Raw genomic sequence first — 25,675 nt, 5'->3', positions numbered from 1 at the left:
ATAACTAAAAAAACTAAGATATCTGTGTTTGTTGTAGGAAAAATGGGCAAATAAAATGCCGCAAAATTGCCGCTAAATTTCCATATTTATGCCGCTAAATTTCCATTTTTGTGCCGCTAAATTTGCTAATCCATGCCGCTATATCCTGGGGGGTCTGACCAATAAAGATAAAATTAAACATAACCAGTTTGCACAAAAGTACAAACAGTTAGCCCACATTTACAATCAGCAACAACATTTTGTGGAAAAAGAAAATTACGCAGAACGGAGCAGTGCTTAAGTTACGGAACAAGCAAAATGTACTTCCCGCAAGTGAACTCCTGCATGCAGAAATGTTTATAACACTTCATGTCAGCAAACAAAGTGAGAAGACCCATAGAAGACAAACAGAAATACGAAAATCATGTGGCAGACAGTGAGGACGAACTGTGGCTAGCACTAATGTAAAACATCCTAATTTTTTGATGGGGAGGGCAAAAACAACAAGATTCAGACCGATGGTGGAACGGAATACACTCAATGTTCCACACTTACAAAACAAGCCGAACGCTTCGGAAAGTCACATTTAGTAACACAAAATTTATCACATCTCAAAACAATTATACGTACCTCGGAATTTATGATGACGCTAATAAAGAATACTAATAGCAAATTTGGAAAACCATACAATACAACCAGCAAAAAAAAAATGTATATACAAAGAAACATTGATTATTACATAAATTCATACCACAAAGCGTTGCAACAATATAAGTAAGTCACGCACATATACAAGATATACCACTATTACAAAAAATGTAACATATTTGCAATGTAATAACTCAAATAGTTAACAAAACTAAGAAAAAAATATATAAATCAACATTAATAGGCTATACATTGCGTACATACACAGCCGACACACCTTGGACAATTAAACAAGTACGTTAAAAAACTACATTTGCTTACATAAACAGAACACTAACAAATTTCAAAATTAAAAATATTTACCTGTCAGACGAGGCATGAAACAGACAGCAAACCCGACACTCCTTCCAGGAACCGCGCGGTCGACAATCTGGGGATTTCCAAATTGACGCGCGTCAATTGGTACACTACGTAACACAACGGAGCAATCTCATTGGCTGCGGCAGATGTCACTAAAAAAAGGAACACTAAAGCAAAAAAAAACTAGACCGCACACGAACTGTCGTAACTAACGTTAGGGGACATTGGCACATCGGCCATTTTCATTAAAAGGATCTTCTCACACACACACACACACACGAAACCGCACACACAATGAAATAAAAACACAGACGCACACAACACAGACACACAAACGCACAGAACACTACAACTCCACACACAAACATACACACCCCCCACACACATCTGCAACACACACTAACACCCACACACACCCACACACACACCACACACACCACACCCACCCCCCAAAAAATATACAACGCAAAATACACACTGCACCGCACACACACAAAATCCACACACACACATACAACCAACACCCAACCACAACCACACACACAACACCCAAAACACACACATCACACTAAGAAAATGTCATACGCACGCCGCGCGCTGCTGCACGCCGCTGCACGCCACATACTGCTGCACGCCTCACATTGCTGCACGTAGTCATGAAGCATTTTCGTAAGTCATTCCACAACAACTATGTGTAAACAAGCCCCAATTCCTGAATGTATAGACCTCTTTAATCATGGTCTAGTGCCATGAAAGTTCATTGTATACAAACGTACTGCCATTATCTTATTGTGTATGTAATAATAAAGGATGGCGTGTCGTTAAAGGCTCTATTGCCATTGTACATCTTTAGGCCATTTCCTCAACTGTCAACCCTCTGTCAAAACTTAAGTGTCAAATGGTACATTGTGTATTGCAGCCAATGCCTTCTAACTATTATTATTGAAGATGTTTTCCCAAATTCCTGTTGTCTGATTCCTGTACAATTAATATATTTACAGAACACATTTTGGCAACCAACTTTCCCATAGACTTAACCAAATGTCATCCCTTTAGCATCAGATAATCTTATTTCCTGTCCAAATACCATGACTACTCTCTATGGACCGTACACTACAATATATTAGATTGGTATAACTTCGGTTTGATCTTGACTGCTATTCATTTCAAATCTATTCAGGAAATAAGTGTACGAGGCTTAGCTCTGTAATTGTTTCTTCTCCTTTACATGTCCTCGATTTGTGGAGAAGTGTGGCTCAGTGGTTAGAGGCGGCAGACCCGGAAGCTGAGATCGGCCGTGGACCAGGGTTCGATTCCCCGCCTCGGCGGGTCTCGGACTCAAAAATTCCACGGAGTCGACAATTCTCGCTCTGGTGCCTACTCGACTCACGGGGTTACACTCTGCGACTCTGGGCGATAGCTTGCTTAATCTCCACTACGGCCCCTCGCGGCGGGATGCCTGGCTTTCACCTTGTGGATACCCGGCCGGGGTATCTCACAGGGGAATACCAGGACGGGTTCCCTAAGCAAGCGCCTTGAGACCCCTGGGTTATAGTGCGCTATATAAATCGAAACACATTTACACATTTACATTTACAATGTTTCCGGATCTGGTGGCTTAGTGGATAAATGCGTCTACTTCAGGGAGTGATGTTTGACCTCAGTGGCATCGGTTTGATTCACTGGTAGGTCCACTCATCCTTTCATCCTTTGGATGTAGATGAAATCCGTGCAACTAAGTTGCATAACAAAATGCACCTGGTATTAAGTGCCAGGATGCCTTTAGTGGGATTGTACTTTTTACAAATACATGCTATGGTGTTTACCACTTCTACAGTCTGAAGCCATATATAGTGCTCTTCATTACCCTGAGTTTATTCAGAGTTCCCTTCTCTGATACTACCACACAGCAGGGCTTGGAATCCATTATAAGGAGAGAAGGGGGAAGTGCCCAGAAAAGCTCCTTCTTAGCCATCATTTTTATGTCCACAAAGGTGAGCAGACCACATGTAAAACGTCCCTCCCAGGGGCCATTCTCCTCTAGAGAATATTATAAAATGTGGTGGCATCCATGCTTGCTGGTTTCTCAGTGCTCACAATTGTCCAATAGATGTTCTGCAACATGCACTGCGTGCAATTATATCTGCTGTTTTTGGGGACCGGAATCTCACTGGTGTTAAACCGATGTATACCCCTGCCCTGTGTGTCTGACTTCATGTGAAACTAGTACAAGAGTCTGTTTGTCACTAGTGTCATGCTAGTCTACAGTATGCTCAGAGGAAGTATGCGTGCCCTCACAGTGGGCATATTAGTAATGTCCATGCCCAGACTGAGTCCCACAAAGGAAGTAGAGTTTGCGTACCTTGTTTGTGAATCCTTTACTTTAAACAGACCTTTTATTCTGTACCTCTTGTGTAAAGTTGTTATATGAACCACCAGAATCTTCCACTGATGTCTACTTCTGATTAGTTCTTCCTGAACTCTGCCATTTTGGTAGCTGGTAGGCATGTAGGGTCGGAATCCAGTTTCTATTGTTCAAGGTAAGGTAGTCTCTAGGTAGGGCGTGCTCTTATTGTCTGTCTCAGATTTCTGATTCAGAACAGCTGATGCCAGCCAGGTATGTAGAACTTGAACTTCATTGATCTGTTCCTCCGACACATAGGCTGTGAGTGTGAAACAGCCAGAAAAGGACAGTTGAAAGCGAATTTGTCCAAACCTAGTCTGATGCCTTATAGAGTAGATCCAAAGCCCCTGTTTAGGAAATGTACATTAAAGTGAGCCAAACTCCCCACCTTGCTTCAGTTTCAAGCTAGTCTTGACTGATCAAGAGAGCGCTCTGCGGATTACAAAAAAAAATAACTGTGCGGCCAAGGCTGGGTGTCTACCAGACAGACAATCTCCCAAAGATATGGGGACATCGCCTTAAGACTGCACTTCGTGCTGAAGAAGCTTAGGGTCTGCCTAAAGTGCCTAGAAGCCTGCCTTCAGAGAGCGGGAAGGGATGGGCCTGGCTCTGCTGTATTAGAGACAGACTAGAAGATGCCCAGGTAGTCCCTTCATTGCCACCCTAATATCGTGTGATGATTTCTGCCTCTCCTCCGTTAGCGCAGCATTCTCCTCCGCATTAGTGAGTTCCATGACCTCTAGCCAATCCTCAACATCTCCGGGACGTTCGAAAAAGTAAGATTTTCAGTACGATTTTCTGCCGTGCCGGGAATAATAGTGCATACTGTATATTCAGGTCTCTAAGCCGTCACTTCACTGCCATGAAAGAGGACCGTTGCTTCTGCGCTAGCATCGTGTAGTCTGGAAATAAGAAGATCCTCACATTCTCAAAAGTAATCGGCGCTGCCTCCCTGGCTTTCTGCAGCAAAGTGTCCCTGTCACGGTAATTCAATAGCTTCACTATGAGGGGTCTTGAAGGGGCACCCGGTTCCGGTCGCTCGGTAGGTACTCTGCGCACGCTCTATACAGTATTGTGAGGATAGGCCCTCTGTCGTGACATGCTCCCTGAACCAGCGTTCCATATACCCTGATGCGTCAGGTCCCTCACTTTTCTCCAGCAGGCCAATCACCCGGATATTGTTCCTTCGTGCTTTCCTTCCGCATCCTCCACTCGGTCCAGTAAGGTGGCCACCTGTGTCTGCAACTGCTTCACATCAGTTTCAGTCTGGTTCTGTTTGGGCTGCAGATCCGCCAGTGCCGTCGTGTGGTCCTTCACCTTTTCCTCCATTTTGACATGATCTGCCCTAAGCAAATTCAAACCAGTTGATAGGGACCCTATTTGTAACTAGAGTGCTTTCCGTGAATCTCATGCTTCCCGCAGTATGAGGTCCAGTTTGTCTTCAGGGGCAGACTCCTTGGTCGCGGGGACATAACCAGACCCCATCGCCCCATCCGTGCAAATCACACTCTCCTGCGTCGGGTCCGTGCCGCTCTGATCCTGCTGTCTCGGCTTATTGCGTCCCATCTCGTCCACAGACCGTATCAGGATCGCACACTGCACTAGAGAAGCTTAATCGGAAGGGTCCTTTAACTGCTGCTCTCCAATCCACACACTCACTGTCTTGTGGTAGTGCCCGTGAGGTGGGGGTTCTGGTCCACAAGGCAATCACAGATCGACGTGCATGGCAACAGCGTGCATATGAGGCTTACAGATCATCCCAGTTTCTACCAGGCTCCACAGCGACCTGCAGTGGGACAGAACAGTCTCAGTTCCACGTGCCCGACCACTTGCTATTTACCCAGTGGCATTCACATCACCATATCACATCACTGGAGGGCAGGGGAGAGTAACGCCAGTATCCGGGACAACACAGGGCATCCACACCCTTGTTAGCACTGCGCCCCTCCCAATATAGTCTGGGCAAAACAGTAGGGTGAAGCAGCACAGCGTGTATCACTCCAGGTTCCCACCAAGATCGTGCTGGAGTTTATGCAGCCATGTGGATCTTCCTCCGGAACCCCAGCAATGTTCCCCACACACAGTTGGACCAGCACCAGGCCTGAAGTATTACGTAGCAACACACTCGCCTGCTCAATTGTCAGTGGGCCTTCGGAGAATATCGGCACCGCACACAGTCCGACATAAAGCAGTCGCCGGCCCAATTACAAAATGGCCGAAGGGCACGCCAGCTAGGCTACAATCCCGGCGGTTGCCCCGTCTTTGCCCTGCATCGCAAGTCCCTTGGGCACTGCCCTGCTTATCTTGCTGCCTCCGGTCTGCCCCAAGGTATACTGGAAGGGTCTCCGCTCCTCGATATGGGCGCAGCCCGACTGGGCCCGTCGCCCGGGGAAAGGTAGGCCCCACAGGATCCCTGGGCTTGCGTAGGGCAGCGCCCCGGAGCACCCACACAGGCCCTTTCTCACCTGTCGATGGGGTGACAGACTCAGCTGCAGCAAGTCTGCGGAAAGGTGTGCTGCCCCCTCCGCCCGGAGCAGTCGCTCTATCCCCGATGCGCCGGGCCCAGGTAGTCGCGGCGGCAGAGTGCCAATCCGGGCCGCTGTCCCTCACTGCTCCGTATCATGCGGCCTTGGTGATTGCGGTGTAACAGGCCTCATTCAGCAACAGCTGACCAGCTCGAAGTGTCCGGGCCCCCTCCCACAGTCGTCACCGTCCGCTGAGTATGTAGGGCTAGTGTAAATCAGGATTTTGGAGGCTCGGGTCCGGATCTCTCCTAGCAGTCCACCACCATGCTTGGCTGCTGGCCACGCCCCCCTCTAAGTTTTGCTTGTTGACTGCCAATCTGTTGTGAACCTGAAACGGTGTTGACAACAACTGACATAAAAGTATGGTCTCCTCCAAAAGCTGAAAAACTGATTGGCACAGAAACTGCCACTACCATACCTGTGCTCCTTGCTGCACATGTCCAAGTTGGCTGCCCCTGCCAAAGACTATCGCCACAATACTTATTGTGGTTTACTTCACGGGCTGTACTCTGTCACCGCATATATTAATCCCCGCTGATCTCGCATTGCGGATATACGCTGTAGCTTACCCTAAAGCACATTTTGTTCATTGATTCTCCACACAATTTGCGGACACACGGTGTGTCCTCCCCAAAACCAGTAGGCAAATATCTCAAGCATTACTTGTGTCCTGATGATTATCCCATACTACGCAGGGGTGTGGAATTTATTAAAATATCTACTTGTCCAAGGCGCAGGTTGCTTCATAAATCTACTTGTCCTGTAACAAAATCCACTTGTCCCTTTGGTGCCATGTAGTACGGCGACAAATTATGGCAGCAATCTCATTATAGAAGAGCTCTGATTATAGCCTTTCTGATTATGCCAGGGGTCATACTATAGTAGTGTTCAAATACTAGCAATCCCCTATGTTGCCACGTTTCCGCAGATCTACATACTGGGGCTGGGGGTAGTGGTAAGCTATAGTTTTAGGGTTAGAATACCCTTTTGAGTTTGTGCAAACTTACTAACTTGCACGTTTTAAGGGTTTTCAACAACTCTTCTCTAATCTTTTCCCATACTGAGACAGGTTGACAATGTACTCCTGACAATGGCAGACGTAAACCTGCTTCTAGAGTTGGGGAAAAAGTGGTTGGAGGGAAAGTTAATTCAGATTTTTGCATGAGCAGATCTACACATGCAGTTCATCAAACTTTATTCGGATAGGCATTATATCCATGAAAGTACATAATAAAAATTACATATTAAAAATCACAAGGGAAGGGTAGTGTTAGACGGGGACCCTGAGGGTCGGCCGAGCAAGGGGGAGAGGCCTCCTGGCGAGGGCCCTCTCCTTAGATCGTACGGACGAGCAACTACCCCCCCTCCCCCCACAGATAGATGCCACACAAAGATAGGTTCTGCACACTTTTATTGGTATTCTTAAGCAGGTTATACTGGACGATACAGTAGGACCAGAATACGGTGATTCCTTCAATTCTAGTCTCTGGGGGGAAAGGGGTAGCGGGACAGTCTCGGTACCGGTCCGGTACAGGGATACCTGGCGTATAGCTCTCAATCCTCAAGCTGGAGGGTTCTCAAGTAGGGGCCGCGGCAGCGCCAGCAGGCCTTCAAGGATGGTTCACGAAGATGAGCCGCGGCAGCGCCAGCAGGCCTTCAAGGATGGTTCACGAAGAGGAGCCGCGGCAGCGCCAGCAGGCCTTTCAAGGATAGTTCACGAGGATGAGCCGCGGCAGCGCCAGCAGGCCTTTCAAGGATAGTTCACGAGGATGAGCCGCGGCAGCGCCAGCAGGCCTTCAAGGATGGTTCACGAAGAGGAGCCGCGGCAGCACCAGCAGGCCTCCTAGGATGAGTTCGTCTAGGTGTCTCTCGACTCCAGGAAACAACTGCCTTCCTGTTCTGGAGCTACCCCAGTTATAGGTCTGGCGCCCTTTGATGTCCGGACCCTCGCACTTGGAGGTCGGGGGGTCCGGTATGAGGGAGTCCAGACACCCAGCAGGGGGGTGGAGCCAGCGCCCATGGAGGCTGGGGGCGATCGAAACCAGGCGGAGGGGAGCCATCGACACTCCTTCTCCCATTGACTTGCCAAGTGGTCTCGTTACCCCCCTGGGTGGATGGTGGTGTCTCGATGTCGGGGCCTGGCTGGGCCTGAGGTGGTGGAGGTCGACCCAAGGCCACGAGGCCTGGCCGTGGAGGGTCCAAAATGGCGGCTGGGCCGGGGACGGTGGTTCGGCAAAGGGCCCGGGCCAGCCGAGAAGGTTGTGGTTACGGGTCTGGGTTCCGTCGGGGAAGAGCTGGGGGGTGACCCGGAGGGCTGCAGGTGTGGTTCTCGTCCAGGGAACAGGGGTAGTAGTAGTCCGAGACCCGCCATGCGGGAGGGGTCGGACCACGCCACGAGGCCGGTCCAACATGCGTCCCCCCCAGCTGAAGGCAGGGAGAGTCACCCATCCTCTTGGGTAATCTCCTCGCCGAGGCGGAAGAAGCGGGACAGGCCGTCTGCGTTGGCGTGGTCTTGGCCTGGGCGATGCTCCACAGTGAAGTCCATCCCTTGCAGGGAGATGGACCAACGCAACCGCTTCGGATTCTCTCCCCGCATCTGCATCAGCCGTTGCAGAGGACTGTGGTCTGTTTCCACCCGGAAGTGGGTACCGAAGAGATAGGGCCGGAGCTTCTTGAGGGCCCACACCACGGCGAAGGCCTCTCGCTCTATGGTGCTCCAGCGTTGTTCTCGGGCCAGCAGGCGTCGGCTGATGAAGGCCACTGGCTGGTCAACTCCCTCTGTGTTGATTTGGGAGAGAACGGCCCCAACGCCGTGATCGGAGGCATCGGTCTGTACTATAAATTCCCGGCTGTAGTCGGGGGCTTGGAGCACTGGGGCGGTGCACATTGCAGACTTGAGGTTCTCAAAGGCGGCCTGACACTCAGGGGTCCAGTGTACTTTCGGGGTTTTTTTCTTGGACGTGGGTTCTGTGAGGGGCCCCACAATGCTGCCATAGTCCTTCACGAAGCGCCAGTAGTATCCGGTGAACCCCAGGAAGGCTCGGACCTCTGTTTGGGTGACCGGGGGCTCCCAGGCCCGGATGGCTGCGATCTTGAGTTGGAGAGGGGCCACCTGGCCACTTCCTACCTGGTGCCCCAGGTAGGTCACGGATCCTTGGCCGATTTGGCACTTGCTGGCCTTGATTGTCAGTCCTGCCCGCCGGAGGGCGGTCAAGACCTCCCGGAGGTGTTGGAGGTGTTCCGCCCAGTGGAGACTGTACACGGCAATATCGTCCAGATAGGCGGCGCTGAACTCCTCCAGCCCCGCCAATACTTTGTTAACGAGCCTCTGGAAGGTGGCGGGGGCGTTTTTCATTCCGAAGGGCATCACTTTGAAGTGGTAGTGGCCATCCGGGGTGGAGAAGGCGGATCGCTCCTGGGCGCCTGGGGTGAGGCCGATCTGCCAATAGCCCGCGGTCAGGTCAAAGATGCTCAGGTAGCGGGCGGCCCCCAGACGGTCGATCAACTCATCAGCTCGGGGGATGGGGTGAGCGTCTGTTCAGGTGACGTCGTTCAGGCCCCAGTAGTCCACACAAAATCTGAGTTCTGGGGCGACGCCAGGGGCAGCGGCCTTGGGGACCAGCACGACCGGGCTGGCCCAGGGACTGTCGGAGGGCTTGATTACTCCTAGAGCCAGCATCTTGGAGACCTCCAACTGGATGCAGGCGCGTACCAGATCGGGAACTCTGTAGGCCCTGTGCCGGATAGGGGGGCTATCCCCGGTGTCGACATCGTGGAGGCACCAGGGGGTGACCCCGGGTGTGAGGGAGAACAGATCGGCGAATTGTTGCAACAAGTCTTGGCAGCTGTGGCGTTGTGCTGGGGTCAGGGTGGAAGAGAGGTTGACTCCTTCCACGGAGCCGTCTTGTGCTAGAGTTGTCAGGAGGTCGGGGAGGGGCTCGGAGTCCTCTTCAGCCCCACTGTCGGTAGCCATCAGGAGGCTAAGCTCTGATCGCACAAAGTGCGGCTTAAGTCTGTTGGCATGGAGAACCCGGAGGGGGTTCCTGGGGGACTCCAGGTCCACCAGGTAGGTGACGGGGCCCTTGCGCTCCACCACCTTGAAGGGTCCGGTCCATTTGTCCTGGAGGGCGCAAGGTTCGACCGGGGACATGACCCAGACCTGTTGTCCCGGCTCAAATTCAATGGACGAGGCGTTTTGATCATACCAGCGTTTCATGTCCTCTTGGCTGGCCTCGAGGTTGGTCTTGGCGAGTTCTCGGAACCTCTGAGTCTGATTCCGGAGGGTCAAGAGGTACCGGTATACATCGGGGGGAGCCTTTTGGGGGGTCACCTCCCACCCTTCCTTGCCAGGCTGAGGGGACCCCGGACGGGGTGCCCATACAGGAGCTCTAAGGGGCTGAATCCCAGGGACTTCTGTGGGACCTCCCGGTAGGCAAACAGGAGGCAGGGTAGCAGCACGTCCCATTGGCGGCGTAGGGGCTCTGCCAGGCCCATGATCATACCCTTGAGGGTGCGATTGAATCGTTCCACTAGTCCGTTTCCTTGCGGGTGGTAGGGGGTCGTAAATTTGTAGGTGACCCCACACTGTTGCCATAGGGACTTCATGTATCTGGAGATGAAGTTCGTGCCCCGATCACTGACGACCTCTCGGGGGAAGCCCACCCGCGAGAAGATCCCCATCAGGGCTCGGCCCACTACGGGCGCTGTCACGGTCCGGAGAGGTATGGCCTCGGGATAGCGGGTGACATGGTCCACCAGGACGAGAATGAACCGGTGACCCTGCGCTGTCCAGGGCTCTAGGGGCCCCACAATGTCGATCCCCACCCGCTCAAAGGGAGTGGTGACGATTGGAAAGGGTTGCAGGGGGACTTTTAGTTTACGGCCGCTCTTCCCGCTGGCCTGGCAGGTGGGGCAGGCCCGGCAGTGGTTGATCATATCGTTCCGCAGCTTAGGCCAGTAGAAATGGGTCACCAGGCGGCTGTAAGTCTAGTCCTGCCCCAGGTGCCCGGCGAGAGGTACATCGTGTGCCAGGCTCAAGAGGAAGTCTCTGAATCGGAGGGGGACCACCAGCACCCGGCTGGCCCCCAGTTCGTCAATCTTCTGCTCACTGTAGAGGAGCTCATTGTCCCAATAGATCCAATGGGCCCCCGAGGCATCCCCTGCGCTCTGGGCTACGGCTTGCTGTCAGAGCCCCTCGAGGGAGGGACACGTTCTTTGTTCCCGGTGGAACTGTTCCTGAGTGGGGCCACCTTCTTGGCGCCACTGGGCCAGCTCCGGAAGGTCTCGGAGTGGGTCAGGCTCTTCGTTGTCGGACCCCAGTGGACCGGGTTCAGGGGTGGTCTCTTCAGTGACGACAGGCGGTGGAGGTTCGGGCCACTCGGGTTCTTCAGTGGATGGGATGGCGCGGGCGGCCATGGATCGGGTCGTCGCACAGACCCATTCAGGGAGACCAAGCATCCCCAGGTGCTCTCTTCGTTCAACGGCTGCCCAGGGGGAGCTCTCGAGATCGTTCCCCAGGAGGCAGTCCACGGGGGCATCGTCTCGGACGGTCACTTTCATCATGCGCGACACTCCCGCCCTCCCCCACTCGAAGGGGACGCGGGCCATCTGGCACAGGCTTTCGGAGTTGTCCGCAGACCGTACTGGACAAAGTACGTTGGGCAAGATTTGATCGGGGGGTCACCAGATGGCAACGGACTGTGGTCACACTGGCCCCCGTGTCGCGGAGGGCTTCGGCCCGGTGTCCATTATTGGTGACCCACTGGCTGTACTTCTGCGTGTTGGCTGGGATGGGGGCCCGCTGGACCATGTCCCTTTCTCCTAGACCTACCAGGGACATGGCTGCAGGTTCCCACTCTGTCTGATATTGTTCGCAGTCTTCGGCTTCTTCTTCGCCTTGCTCTTCTCCGAGGGCGACGGCGGTGATCTGGCGGTTCATTGGACCCGGGGTATTGTTGGATTGGCTTCTCGGACAGTTGGGGTCATTGGAGTAATGGCCGGGCCGCTGGCATTTGTGGCAGACAATGTTGGAGCGGAACCCCGGTCGCTTCGGAGGACTTCCTCTTCCGGCCGGAGACGGGGGGGTTGCTGGTGAGGGGCACCGTGGCGGTGTCCCTGCCCCGACCCTGGCCGCCTCCTCCTCCTCGCGGACGGTGGGACCCCTGGGAGGCTCTGTTTTGTTCGCCCGGCCAATTCCGGGGGACCCGGGTGCTCTCCCATAGATCCGCTTCGATGGCGAGTTTCCTGGGTTCGGTCAGCTTGCTGTCGAGGAGATGCTGCCTTAGTTCAACGAAACAATTATTGGAGAGGTGCTCCCACACGATGAGATCGACCAATTGTTCGTAGGTGGTGACCTGGCTGCCTTTGATCCACCCCTCTAAGGCTCGGCTAAAAAAGTTCACGTATTCCACCCAGGTGGTACCGGGGATTCTTTTACAGTCTCGGAATCGCTGCCGGTACATCTCTGGGGTGAGCCCATAGCGAGTGAGAAGGGCGGCTTTCATGTGCTCGTAGGAGGTCATCTCTGCGTCGGGGAGTTGTAGCAGGGCATCTCTTCCTTCGTTGACGAATCTCCCCCACAACCCGGCTCCCCAGTCTTTCCGCGGAATACGGTGGGAGATCATGGCTACCTCGTAGGCCTTGAACCATTGCTGGATGTCGTCGTTCCGGTAGTATTCTCGGACGACGTCTTTGGGAATGTGGACCTTGGTGTCCGTAGGGGGAGCGGAGCTCTGGTTCTCGGGGACGCCGAGGTCCTTGTTTTGTCTTCGAATCTCTAGTTCTTTTAAACTGCGCTCGTGTTCGTACGCTAGCTTCTTCTCTTCTAGCTCCCTCTGTTTTTTTTTCTTCTCGTTCTTCTCGTAGCCGTAAGTGTTCGAGGGCTATCTTTTTTTCCGCTAGTTTCAGTTCCCCATCTAAGCGGAGTCGAGCCAGTTCCAACTCGTGGAGCCAGCTCCTCTCCCGTTCTCGGGCCTCCTCGGAAGAGAGGCCCGCTCTTCCTTCTTCTTCGGGGGTTGCAGTTGTTTCTGGGGTCTCGATGCTTTCGTTTTGGGGTGGGGACGCTCCCGTCTCCACCCAAGACTCCAAAGGCGTGCTTGAGGTCATCTTTGGTGCTCAGTCCCGTGGTAGCGACGCCCAAGTCTATGCAGAATTGTTTCAATTCCTTGTGGCTGTATTCTTCCAGCCGTTCCATCTGGAATTTTGCGGTTGTTCCGGTCTCTTTTGTCGTCATTGTTGCTGTGTGTCGTGGGGCGAGTTACTCTCCGTACGATTATGCGTTGGCTCGAATCGCGCCGCTGGCCACCAATGTTAGACGGGGACCCTGAGGGTCGGCCGAGCAAGGGGGAGAGGCCTCCTGGCGAGGGCCCTCTCCTTAGATCGTACGGACGAGCAACTACCCCCCCCCCCCCCCAACAGATAGACGCCACACAAAGATAGGTTCTGCACACTTTTATCGGTATTCTTAAGCCAGTTATACTGGACGATAAAGTAGGACCAGAATACGGTGATTCCTTCAATTCTAGTCTCTGGGGGAAAAGGGGTAGCGGGACAGTCTCGGTACCGGTCCGGTACAGGGATACCTGGCGTATAGCTCTCAATCCTCGAGCTGGAGGGTTCTCAAGTAGGGGCCGCGGCAGCGCCAGCAGGCCTTCAAGGATGGTTCAGGAAGATGAGCCGCGGCAGCGCCAGCAGGCCTTCAAGGATGGTTCACGAAGATGAGCTGCGGCAGCGCCAGCAGGCCTTTCAAGGATAGTTCACGAGGATGAGCTGCGGCAGCGCCAGCAGGCCTTCAAGGATGGTTCACGAAGAGGAGCCGCGGCAGCGCCAGCAGGCCTCCAAGGATGAGTTCGTCTAGGTGTCTCTTGACTCCAGGATACAACTGCCTTCCTGTTCTGGAGCTACCCCAGTTATAGGTCTGGCGCCCTTTGATGTCCGGACCCTCGCACTTGGAGGTCGGGGGTCCGGGATGAGGGAGTCCAGACACCCAGCAGGGGGGTGGAGCCAGCGCCCAGGGAGGCTGGGGGCGATCGAAACCAGGCGGAGGGGAGCCATCGACACTCCTGCTCTCATTGACTCGCCAAGTGGTCTCGTTACCCCCCTGGGTGGATGGTGGTGCCTCGATGTCCGGGCCTGGCTGGGCCTGAGGTGGGAGGTCGACCCGAGGCCACGAGGCCTGGCCATGGAGGGTCCAAAATGGCAGCTGGGCCGGGGACGGTGGTTCGGCAAAGGGCCCGGGCCAGCCGAGAAGGTTGTGGTTACGGGTCTGGGTTCCGTCGGGGAAGAGCTGGGGGGTGACCCGGAGGGCTGCAGGTGTGGTTCTCGTCCAGGGAACAGGGGTAGTAGTAGTCCGGGACCCGCCATGTGGGAGGGGTCGGACCACGCCACGAGGCCGGTCCAACAGGTAGCAATAAAAAAATTAAGGTTGATGATTTGTAAGACACAATATTACGCTCTAAGATAAAAATGGTACATTCATTAACAACAATTATAAATTGATCCATTCATACTTTAAAAGTTCAGGGATTAAGCATTGACTTGTGTGCCTGAGTGGCAATTCTCAGAAATGTAGTAATGCGGAAAACAAGCTCTTCATCAGTCAAGGCAAGCACACTCGAGAAGGCTGAATCCCTACTAATGGGCCCGCTCCTGTTGAAAAACGGGTAAAGAAGATACTTTATGTAATATTTGCAGAAAAACAAAAAATGGAGGGTGGATTGGCCACTCACCCCGTCACACGAGCAGGGTATTAAATCAAGTTTTGAGTGAAAAACCAAGGGGGAAACACAATGCAAATTTTACAGTTCCCGCTCTAAGGTGGAATAAAAGGCTTCTTACCCAATGACTCCTAGGTAACATAAGGTAGTTTGGTAAGGGGAGACAGGGCTGCTCACGAGACATATACCTGGAGACAAATGGTTTCTTCGCTTCCCGCACCAGTCTTTCTTCATTATATGACAAATATAGGAGGCTTCTAAGTTCTTTTTTATGCAAAGTAGCAGTTTCGCTGGGGTTTGAGAAGATACAGCCTTTATTGATACTACATAAACTCTGGTAAACTCTAGAGAGCCAGGGGATTTCCATCCCCTTCTCACACTTCGTTAATAATATCTCTGGTTAGGGTCGCTGCCTCATTCTTCCAGACCTACACATGCACATTTGCTCATGCTAAAATGCAGTTCACAAATATTTTCGAGGAGTACAATTTCTTGTCCTACTTATGTAAATGTTTGGGAATTCATGAAAGCCGTTTAGCTGCACTTAATGCAAGGACATATACCATGGGTGTACTTTTGAGTCTTTCTTTTATATTTGGGCCCCTAATTTGGTCTGGCGTGGACCGTGACATTTTGTGTTTATTAAAATTCTGTCTGTCTCTCTCTCTCTCTCTCTGTATCGACTGGCTTTACTGTGAGTGAAAACATTCTGTTCTTTCACAAGGAGCATATCGACACACAAAGTAGTTTTGTTCAGTGCCATAAACTACTGTGGCAGTGTGCGCTTTTTGAGATCAAAAACTATTTTTGCTTTTGCCAATGTTTGTTAAAAGGGTGAGGGCCCAGCAGCTCCCACACCAATAAGGCTTTACAAAAACCATGCCTAAACAAGTCACACATTAACAAAACTAAACAGCTGACCACCAATTGCAGACCTTCTGGCTTTGCCAGTGCTTGTTTATTTTTGTTTCCCATAATCCTATTGAAACTGGTTACACTGATTTTCCATTATGAATATTTTTGGAAAATACTAGCGTGCATCAACACATGTTAATAAATAAAGCTGCAACGAAATGGTACCTGAAATTATACAGTAGTTTTTCCTGCGTTCATTTTATTATGAACACTTTATTTTGAAAGCAAAGAATCCTCAATCTTGCTTTTAAGCCTCTGCAAATATTTGCATTAAATCAGAGAGAATTCTGGGTGCATTACACGTAGCAATGGAACAACCTCTGTGGGTGTGGTTCTGCACTCCTTTGTAAATTCTGATATTTGTTAAGTTCATTCAGTTTCAAAAATGTGGTTGGTGCTGAATGTGATACTCCCTCTGAGCATGGGAGGTATTAGTAGATTCAAACACGCGTTGCTTGGACCCCAAGCTTCACTTTCACACAGCACTCTCTGGTTCTTCATTCAATGTAAAATGAATTTCGTCACATATTCTTCACGGGATTGTCTTTTATTGTTTCTCTTTTGTTTTATCCTCTTTAGGTAATTATTTCATCATTACCCTCGTTTTTTCATGTAGTCATTTCATATTTAAATGTACATTTGCCCAATGCATTTCAAGCACTAAATGCCCTTCCTCAGGGGACTTCGTTCTGAAAGAATAACAATATGTCGGTACATTCTCACAACCATATTTTCTAAAGCATACACAATTAATATAAACAGTTTATGTCTGTCTTTGATTTGTCAACCTTATACCCCTGTGATAAAAACCGTGATTTTTGTCTGTTGGTGCATGTTTTATTTTTTACAAAATTAAGATGCACGCATACGTGAACTACCCTTCACTAAGATTGGTACTGACCTTCTCTCTAATGTTCTTGGAACGTGTGCATCTGAAAAGTAAATGAACCAAATGTTCAAGATAACCCCCACTGTCAGATTTTTACACTAACGCGTTTAAAATCCGCGATCACAAACTATGCGTCTCCATCTACGATTTGCTTCTTACCGGGTGTTTTCGCTGTTTCGCGTTTACCGCGATTCCTTCTCCCTTCCGGGTTCGTGTGTGTTTTGGCGTGCGTCGCTCTATACTTAATACTCTATGGTCGCGTAATCACGTGGCATGTACCTCAGTGGGTAAGCAAGCTAGAAAACGGACGTGGTTTGTTTGTGTCTAATACTATCTTGGCTGACGTGTATGTAAAACCTCGGTTTTGATGTTAAACTGTGCAATGTGGCTAATATCGTTGACTGTGTTTAAATCAGGTGAAAATGTAAGTTATGATAAAAATCGTGAACACTAATGATAATTAATGATAACATAATACAAATATTCATAATGAAAGTGCATATATCTACTCAATGTCTTCCAGTCACATCAACCTATATTTACATCTTATGTTCATCTTTAACAGTCTATATGAAGCAACTCAGTTCCATCCGTTCGTTTAGTCCTTTCGGATGTAATGTACATAGAAAATTCATCCAAAATGTTTCTCTTCTTAACAGTACATTATTTGTGTCTGTACCCGCTTGTGGTTTTATCATCTCCAATATACAAAATTTGAGTTGCGAAGGATTATGCCTTGCTTCATTGAAATGCACTGCTACTGTAGACTTGGTGTTCTTCAGTCTGATATTACTCTTGTGCTCTGTGAGCCTGATTTTTATTTTTCTCTGGGTTTTGCCAACATAGGACAATCCGCATGGGCATCTTAGCATATATATTAGATTGCTGCTGTCACATGTTCCTGTTACTTTTAGTTTAACCGGTGTTCCTCTTGTGGGATGGTTGATAACATTCCCTTTAATTATGGCTGTACAATTTCCGCAATTGTGGCATGGCACTGCCAGGTTCACTGAGAGATGGTTCGCAATTCTAAATAAATGTTCGCTAGACCTCATTTTATTAATAGTGGAAGAATTAGCTAAACTGTTGGAAGAATTAACCAAAGAAATCAACTTGTTAAAAGATGATTTGAGTAGAATGACAACCAAAGAGGAATGGGACCAAATTCTCATAGACACAAACAAGAAAGTAGAAGAATACACAAAGGAAATCAACGATCGAAAATTAAGAAAATTTAAAAGAGACACCACTGATTATCGTTTAGGAGAGGTGTACACATGGGCAGACATCTACGCGAAAAGGAGACAACAGAAACCAAATTATGATAGATCTTCGGATGAAACATCATCAGATGATGCACAACAAAGAAAGACACCATTTGGAAACAGGAGACAACGGACAACGTCACAGAATCAACAATCAAACATTGTAGATAAATCAATGCCCTCAACATCCAACACAGAACCCACAACAATACCAGCACCTTTTTTAGAGAAGGCTACAGGACCCCAAACAGAACCAGGAGGGGCAAAAAAACAAATACCAGCGGAAACGATAGCCAAAAACACAAGGAGTCAGAAACCTTAGTAATAAACATATCTAAATATACCATGACCTCTAACGAAATGCAAGTGTTACAAAAAGGTTCATCGTACGTTCCCACATACCATTCGAATTTACTGGAAACAAAAATATGCATGTACAAATTCTTGAGATCACTAAGACTGCGACATTTTTTTACGAATATTGTGGAAAAACCAGCGATTACAGAACCTAAAGAAGACATAATGATGGGGTTAAAAACAAAAAGCAAATTCATGGCCCCAGTGAGCCACAAGGTATTGGATGCCTTTGAAAAAGTCGTAATGAAAGAAATAGAAGAAACCTTCAAGAAACCCAAACCCAAACCAACAAATTTGACTGAAAAAGAGAGACAAACCTTACGAAAACTAGCAAACAACCAAGACATTACCATAAGGCAAGCAGATAAAGGGGGCGCCCTCATTATCATGGACACGGAATACTATGACAACCAGGTGGAAATTCATGTGAATGATCAGGATACATACATGAAAATGGAAATGGATCCTACAAAGGAATTCATGAAAATTCTAGAGAACATTGTGGAGAAAGCTCTAGAGAAGGGCATCATAAATCAAAGAGACAAAGAATACTTGATAAAAATCAACCCTTCAGTACCATATATATATATGACACCCAAGATTCACAAACACGCAACCAAACCGCCACTACGTCCAATAGTATCAACCATAGGGTCTATACATGAACCCATAGGAAAATTCATAGATAAACACCTACAAAACATTGTACAGAAATCTTCAACTTATCTAAAAGACACCACCCACTTTCTGACCATCTTGGAGGAAGAGAAGGGAAATTTCACAAAAGACATGATCATGGCTACAGTGGACGTAAAATCCCTATACACATCAATCCCACATGATCTGGGAATTAGAGCAGTGGAGAGTTTTTTGGTAAACGAAGAGAAAAGTGAGAATTTAAAAATATTCATCATGGAGTTAATTCATTTCACCCTATTTCATAGCTACTTCATATGGAAAAACAAGTACTATGTACAATGCTCGGGTACATCCATGGGAAATTGTGCTGCACCCACGTACGCGAACACATTTATGTATAGATTCGAGCTGGACAACATAATGAGTCATCAAATGTGGCAAAACAATTTAATTCTGTATAAACGCTTTATAGATGACATTTTCATCTTATGGAAGGGAAGCACAGAAAGCTTAAAGGAAGCACTACAACAACTGAATGAGATCAATGAGCGAATACAATTTACACACACCATCAGCAAAAAGACAATCACATTCCTGGACGTGACAATATTGAATGAGGAAGGTCAATTAACCACAAGCGTCTTCACGAAGAGTACAGACAGAAATAATCTTTTACATTATAAAAGCTTCCACCAACCACCACTGAAAAAAAACCTGCCATTTTCGCAACTGGTAAGGATAAAAAGGATTGCCTCAACAGAAGAAACATACAAGAAACATAAGCTGGAAACACTTACTAAATTCAAAAACAGAGGATATCCGGAACCCATTCTGAATGCCGCTGCAGAGAGAGCGGATAAACTTCAAAGAAAACATCTATTAACAGCGACAACAAAAAAAGATGAGCAAAGATCAGTATTTGTGTCAAAATTTTCAACACGCAGTTACAACATTAAGAGAACCATCATAAGACATTGGCCATTACTCGCGTTGGAGGAAGATTTTAAAGGGATCTTCTCAAATTCTCCGATATTTGCATATGAGAGAACCAAGAACATCAAAGAGCTCATTAAACACCCAAAAACATCACAAACGGAGAACCACAAAGGAACAGTGCCATGCCACAATTGCGGAAATTGTACAGCCATAATTAAAGGGAATGTTATCAACCATCCCACAAGAGGAACACCGGTTAAACTAAAAGTAACAGGAACATGTGACAGCAGCAATCTAATATATATGCTAAGATGCCCATGCGGATTGTCCTATGTTGGCAAAACCCAGAGAAAAATAAAAATCAGGCTCACAGAGCACAAGAGTAATATCAGACTGAAGAACACCAAGTCTACAGTGGCAGTGCATTTCAATGAAGCAAGGCATAATCCTTCGCAACTCAAATTTTGTATATTGGAGATGATAAAACCACAAGCGGGTACAGACACAAATAATGTACTGTTAAGAAGAGAAACATTTTGGATGAATTTTCTATGTACATTACATCCGAAAGGATTAAACGAACGGATGGAACTGAGTTGCTTCATATAGACTGTTAAAGATGAACATAAGATGTAAATATAGGTTGATGTGACTGGAAGACATTGAGTAGATATATGCACTTTCATTATGAATATTTGTATTATGTTATCATTAATTATCATTAGTGTTCACGATTTTTATCATAACTTACATTTTCACCTGATTTAAACACAGTCAACGATATTAGCCACATTGCACAGTTTAACATCAAAACCGAGGTTTTACATACACGTCAGCCAAGATAGTATTAGACACAAACAAACCACGTCCGTTTTCTAGCTTGCTTACCCACTGAGGTACATGCCACGTGATTACGCGACCATAGAGTATTAAGTATAGAGCGACGCACGCCAAAACACACACGAACCCGGAAGGGAGAAGGAATCGCGGTAAACGCGAAACAGCGAAAACACCCGGTAAGAAGCAAATAGTAGATGGAGACGCATAGTTTGTGAACGCGGATTTTAAACGCGTTAGTGTAAAAATCTGACAGTGGGGGTTATCTTGAACATTTGGTTCATTTACTTTTCAGATGCACACGTTCCAAGAACATTAGAGAGAAGGTCAGTACCAATCTTAGTGAAGGGTAGTTCACGTATGCGTGCATCTTAATTTTGTAAAAAATAAAACATGCACCAACAGACAAAAATCACGGTTTTTATCACAGGGGTATAAGGTTGACAAATCAAAGACAGACCTAAACTGTTTATATTAATTGTGTATGCTTTAGAAAATATGGTTGTGAGAATGTACCGACATATTGTTATTCTTTCAGAACGAAGTCCCCTGAGGAAGGGCATTTAGTGCTTGAAATGCATTGGGCAAATGTACATTTAAATATGAAATGACTACATGAAAAAACGAGGGTAATGATGAAATAATTACCTAAAGAGGATAAAACAAAAGAGAAACAATAAAAGACAATCCCATGAAGAATATGTGACGAAATTCATTTTACATTGAATGAAGAACCAGAGAGTGCTGTGTGAAAGTGAAGCTTGGGGTCCAAGCAACGCGTGTTTGAATCTGCATTACACGTAGCCTCATATTGCTAAACTTTGAAAACGTTTGTGCACATTTTTATACTGGACCCACAGTCAGCAGTGCAGTCAGTGCTTACATTTACTTAGAGCACTCACCCTAATAATAAAGGCTTTCAATTAATGAACCATAAATATAACTTTGAACAGCATTAACATATGGACAAAAATATTACCCTAACTGCAGACAGTTCCTTTCCCTGATCCATAATGTGGTACTGCAAACTGGCAGCCAAAGGGTTTGTCCTGCAGGGGGTTGAGCCTACTTGTGCCAAGGACAAAATACACATGTAAACGTGTTGCCCTTGACCCCAAACAATATGTCCTGGGCGTCAAGCAATGGGAATTCCGCATGCCTGCTACGTTGGGGATCAAAACACCATCGACATTAGTACCTGGACACTGATTTGCTCATACATTTACTGTAGATACATGCAATGGTACTATTTATGTTTGTGGCTTAATTGTTAAGTGTATCTGAAAGAGACTATTAGTTATAGATTCCTTACCTTAGAATTACCTCCAGGCGTCAGTCTGGATCCAGAGAAATATTTTCGTAGCAGTACCACAGTGCATCGGTAGGTGGCGTCGGTCAACTCCGCATTTGTCGTCGGCGTCTTTTTGACTCCTGGTGCACGTTGGGATGTCTCATCGTCTGACCGGCTTCAAACCTGAGACTCCTGCCACAATTTGATGTCTGTTTTGGACCCACACCTCGTGTGCCTCTGGTGTCTGGAGCGCGACCACGACCGGAAGTCGTGCTCCTACTGTCTGGCCATGAACCCGAAGTCTTGCGGGACCTGTCCCAAAAGCTTTTCGAGGCCCAGCAGTCAGCTCTGTGTCGCTCGAGGTCCCGATCGAGAGGGAGGTTGCGGGACCGGTCCCCCAGTCACCACCATCACTCCTAAACAAAGTCTTCGTCTTTGAGTAAGTCGAAGCACTAAAAGAAGGCAAAGAAGCACTGTCGCTCTTCGCCTTTTCCCCGTCCGTCGGTCAATGTGACGTGGGAATACGGTATGTCGTCATCCTTCGGCTCCGCCAATGGTATCTGTTGGGTCGGCTCAGAGCTTCCCTTCCTTCCCAGGAGCCGGAGCGACCCCTGTCGAACTTCGTACCTTTTACGAAGCCCTCCACTCCATCTTTGGCCAGCCCGACTCTACCTTCGGGCCCCACGGACTCAGCTGGAGGTTCTAGGCCTTCAATGCCAGTGGATCTGGCCCCGGCGCCGCAGGGATCCAAGCCTGGATTCGGATCGGCACTGTTTCACCTTACAACACCTCCAGCGCCTATTCCATGGACGACCCCTCTGCCTCTTCCGACGCCGGTTGTGTCCCCAGCCGACGTTGACCCCGGCCTCCCTTTTGACTTGGACACGGAACCAGACTGGCGTCAACCGGTACAGACCGATACTTTTGTACCACTTTTCTATCCTGGCATTCCCTAAAACCCCGAGTGGCAGCCTGAAGAGGGTGCGGCGGACTGGGATTGGTCTTTTGACCCTTTGGCAGACCAGCTTGATGAGCCGGACTGGAGAGAGGAACTGGGCGAGGCTAGTAGTCTGGATACATCCCCAGACCTTGATATGCTGTCCCCCCCTACCATGGCTATGGCGGAGGGAGCCTCCTACGCTGTGGTGTTGCGTAGGGCGGCTGAGGCCTTGGGCCTCTAGCTTCCTACGGTGGTAGTCAGGACCAACCTCCCGACTGAGGTGCTTCAATCGGCAGCAGCCTCTTCGGAGCTCGTGCTGCCGTTTAATGAGGCCCTCCCAGACATTCTTCTGGGCACTTGGTCCAAGCCCAGCACAGGGGCTCCTGTGGATAGGATGATTGCCCAACGCCACCACATGGCTCCGGGCGACACCACTTTTCTCTCCCAACACCCTACCCCTGAGAGCTTGGTAGTCCAAGCCTCAACATCAAAAGGCGCGTTCCCTACTGCTCCCCCAGAAAGGGAATCCAAGAAGCTGGATCATCTTAGGAAGAAGATGTTTTCTTCTGCCAGCTTAGGACTGCGGTCGGTGAATACCCCAAGTCTGTTGGGCTGTCCCACCCACTCTGTGTTGGACACAGTTGTGGAGGTGCTTCCACAGTGCCCGGAGGAGGCCCGGGACGTACTCTCCCATGCGGTCGCAGAGGGGAGAGATGCAGTAAAGTTTGCCATTCGATGTGGGCTGGACACGGCCTACTCGCTAGGCAGGACGATTTCAGTGTCTGTAGCCTTGAGATGCTACGCCTGGCTGAGGTCCACTGGCCTCTCGGGCGATGTCCAATCGACCCTTTTGGACATGTCCTTTGATGGCCGTCGTTGTTTAGCAACAAGGTGGACAACTCGCTTGAGCGCTTCAAAGATTCTAGGGGTACGGCCAGATTCTTAGGCCTTGCTACCTCTCGCCCTGCATTGTCTGCTTTTCGCCCCTTTTGTGGCTACCGAAGGGGTACCCAAACACGTTCCACCCAGGGCCCCAGGCCTGCCGAAGCTGCCCAGCCTCTGCATGGCCGGGGAGTTGGGACGCAGCACTGGGGGCCTGCAGGCGAGCCAGTTCACCGGTGCCCCCTCTGCAGCAGCCTCCAAACCTTCCTAGTCTGACCTTTCATGGCCACCAGTTGCCAGTGGGTGGCAGGATCCTCCATCCCTTCCCCCACTGGCAAAACATCACGTCCGACCGACAGGTGGGTTTTGCAGATTGTCCGGAGGGGCTGCTCCCTCCCTTTTGAGACTACCCCTCCATCCATGCCACCTACACTCAATCGCATGTCGGAGAATCACTTGGCCCTTCTCCGTCAGGAAGTTACAGCCCTTTTGGCCAAAGGGGCCATCAAACACATTCCTCTGCCAGAAGTAGGTTGTGGTTGCTACTCCCACTACCTCCTGGTACCCAAGAAGGACAAAGACCTGCGTCCTATCTTAGACCTCAGAGACGTCAACCGCTTGCTATGGAAGGAGAAGTTCAAAATGTTGACGTTGGCTCAGGTTCTGTCTGCTCTCGACCATGGAGACTGGATGGTAGCGTTGGACTTGCAAGACAAGACTCCTATTTCCACATCCCCGTCCTGCCAGCCCACAGGCGTTAGTACGGTTAACAGCAGGCCACGAGTATTTTCAGTTTACTGTGCTCCACTTTTGCCTTAACTGCGCCCCTAGGGTGTTCACAAAAGTGTTGGCAGTGGTCGCACCTCACCTGCGCAGATCAGGGGTTCCAGTCTTCTCTTATCTCAACAACTGGCTGTTGAAGACAAGTTCGCCCTGGGCTGTCGGCTCCCACCTCCAGACTATGGCAGACCGCCTGCACTTGCTGGGGTTCACTATCAACGTGCCAAAGTCACACCTGGTTCCCTCTCAGAATCTCCTTTTTATCGGAGCGGTTTTGGATACAGCGCAGTTTCGGACTTATCCTCCCGAGCGACGAGCCTGGTATATTCGGGCTATGATACCGATGTTTCAGCCTGTATCCCCGGTTTCGGTGAGGATAACCCTGAGGCTGCTGTGCCTCATGGCCTCCTGAATCTTGCTGGTGGATCATGCAAGGTGGCATATGCGGCCTCTGCAGCGGGACCTGAAGATCCAGTGGACACAGCATCAGGGGAATCTTTCCGATTGTATCCAGATCTCGGAGGGCACTGCACACCTATTGCAGAGGTGGCTAACGAACCATGATTGGGTCAACAGCAGATCCTTCTCCCTTCCCCAACCAGAGTTCACAGTAGTGACGAATGCGTCAGTCCTGGGATGGGGCGGCCTCATGGGAGAGGCCGAGGCCGGAGACCTCTGGTCTCCGGCGGAGTCCGGGCACCACATCAACCTTCTGGAGCTCTGGGCAATTAGTCTTGCAGTGAAAGCATTCCTTCCCTCTGTCAAGGAAAGAGTGGTGAAAGGTGTTCAGACACCACCACCATGTGGTACTGCAGCAAACAGGGCGGGGAGGGGTCGTGGATCCTATGTCGGGAGGCTCTTCGTCTTTGGACATGGCTGGAATATCAGGTAATGTCCCTGGTGGATCAACACCTGGCAGGTTCCCTGAATGCCTGGGCAGACTAACTCAGCCGCAGGTGCATGATGGATCAGGAATGGCGTCTTCAATCAGAGGTGGTGCAAGTTCTCTTTCTGCAGTGGAGAGACTTGGTTAGATCTGTTCGCCACCGAAGAGAACGCGAAATGTCACCCCTCAGCTGCACACCAAAAACAAGAATTCTCACCAGCCACAGCCATAAGAGAAGTTCTGAAACTATTAAGCAAAAAGGTAAGGTAGTCCATCAAACCGGACATATGTGAAGAGCTGGTAATGTGGTTACCGTTAGGTGATTTGAAGTATATTTCTACACTGCATTACACATGTGCTTGATTTAGTAAGAAGTGCTGGGTAAGTTTGTGATATTTTCTGCACCAAACCTCCCCGGATGGATTGGA

The 25,675-nt window shown here is 49.3% G+C and overlaps 1 protein-coding gene and 1 pseudogene across 1 annotated transcript in view; both read left to right on the top strand.

Annotated features, from left to right (window-relative positions):
* The window catches only part of SYPL1 (synaptophysin like 1), a 276,287-nt gene that overhangs the window by 51,182 nt on the left and 199,430 nt on the right, over positions 1–25,675 (top strand). The window lies entirely within an intron of this gene.
* LOC147750593 (uncharacterized) lies at positions 24,224–25,395 on the top strand (annotated as a pseudogene).

Source organism: Lissotriton vulgaris, chromosome 1_1, assembly GCF_964263255.1.
Source record: "Lissotriton vulgaris chromosome 1_1, aLisVul1.2, whole genome shotgun sequence".
NCBI lineage: Eukaryota > Metazoa > Chordata > Amphibia > Caudata > Salamandridae > Lissotriton > Lissotriton vulgaris.
Note: the sequence above shows the minus strand (reverse complement) of the source record. Positions and strands in the feature narration are given on the sequence as shown.